This window comes from Orycteropus afer, unplaced genomic scaffold (genome assembly GCF_000298275.1).
Source record: "Orycteropus afer afer isolate SDZICR_OR568_19922 unplaced genomic scaffold, OryAfe1.0 scaffold00029, whole genome shotgun sequence".
NCBI classification, from domain to species: domain Eukaryota; kingdom Metazoa; phylum Chordata; class Mammalia; order Tubulidentata; family Orycteropodidae; genus Orycteropus; species Orycteropus afer.
The window spans coordinates 7,096,161-7,098,061 of record NW_006921616.1 but is presented as its reverse complement, the minus strand read 5'-3'; positions in this window follow the sequence as shown (position 1 = coordinate 7,098,061).

Below are 1,901 nucleotides of genomic sequence, written 5' to 3'. Positions count from 1 at the left end.
CTATGGAAGTAGATTGCCCAACCTTCCTTCCGAGGAGTGGGTGGTGGGTTAGAACCTCCAGCCTTCTGGTTAGCAGTCAAGTGCCTTAGGCACTATGCTATGAGAGCACCTCCTCCCTTAACTAAACCTCTTTTAATGACTGAACCAATGCCAGCAACTGGAAAATTACTCTTTCCCTATGTACTTCTTACCTATGGATTCCTGCCTGCTTCATCCTATGCAAATGCTGCCCTCTGATCTCCCTTGGTTGAGTGTTCTAGGGAGGGCGTCTCCCTAATGTAATTGTTAAGCTTGTAGGCCAGTCTGTTGTTTGGCTGTGAGTTAAGCCATGAGTGGGTCCAGTTGGAGGAGAGACCATTCCTTTTTCTATGAGACCTCTCCATGCCATCTCATCAAACATCCAGCACAGACCTAGGCATGTAGCCCTTATTCAGTGATTCACGAGTGACCTTCAGCAAGTCATGTAACATCTATGGGATGAGGAAGGGAGGGAATGGGATTGACATTTGTAGAGCCCCTGTTACATGCCAGTGTCCCTAGCACTTTACATGTAATAGCTACTGTACACTCAATGACTAATATGCATTCAGTACTCTGTAAATTCTCTCATTTAATTCTTATCAGTGGGCCATGTTATTCAATTGTAGGAATTGTGCAATATGGTGGCCTGCTCTTAACCACCTTATGAGCACTTTTGCACAAACAAGAAGTCTAGGGTTTGGAGATGCATTAACTCTGCCAAAGTTCTCACAGCTGGAGTGGCAGAAACAGCCCTTTCCCTGGTCTTTCTAATTCCACAGCCGGTGGCCTTTTTCTCTCAGCCACAAAACAGCTCTCTTTCAAATAGCTGAAGAAAACAAGACATAGAGAGAGGCCAGGAATGAGCCACAAATACAATTTAAGCAGAAGTCAGTGATGGGGATTTTGGGCCTTTGCTTTTCCCATAGCAAGGCAGCTTTCCTGAGGCAACCATCTTGTGACTGAGGGAAAGGCCAAGGGAGTCACAGAGAAGGGCCTGACTCTCTTAGCAACTGAACTAATGCCAGAAACTGTCTACCTACAGAACAACAGCAACAAAAAGTCTGATTTGTTCAAGATGTTGTTTTTTCCAGCTCTCTTTCTTGCATTTGGACACAATATCGGAACAACTACCCAAGTTTCAGTTCTTGACTCTTTTACTGACTGGCAGTGGGCACTGGGGCAGGCCCATGCCCTCTCAGGTTCTGGTTTTCCTTACCCACAGAAAGGGAGGTGAGCATGAAATGCCTAAGATCTGACCCAGCAGAAAGAGTCCATAATTCTAGGGCACAGTTTCATTTTAGTATTTCAGGTGACATTTTCCTGGTCAGGCATCTCTGGTGACAGGAAACTTATGGGCCACAATTCAGGACTGACAGAAATCTGCCACTGTTCCAGGTCTTTCTGGCAGCTGCTCTAGGACTTGACCCTTACTCAGCCCCAGTTAGTTGGTTGATTAAGTCAGCAACTGAAGGAACTTTTTGTTCTGAGAGCAAGTCTCCCCAAGTTTAGTACAACTCAGATTTTTGTGTAAGTCAAGTTACCACTAAATTGTCATCCTGGATTTTAAAGGTGCAGAACCTGTAACACAAACATGTATGTGATAATATTGTTTAAAATGCTGATATCACCACAATATTTTCACACTGTGCTAGTTAAGGTTATTGTCAACTTGGCTGGGCCTGTTTGAGTGGCTGGGCAGCTGGATATAGTCACTCCCCATGGTGAGACTGGCAATCGATTCCATGGTGGAATCTACTGGATCAATTCAGTAGCTGCTTTATGGATGTGGCCTGCTTCCCACATATAAGCAGCAGCTTTGAGGTAGATCTCCAGCCTTTTGGCATGCTTGAACCCTGCATATAGCCAAGTGGTTGTTTAAG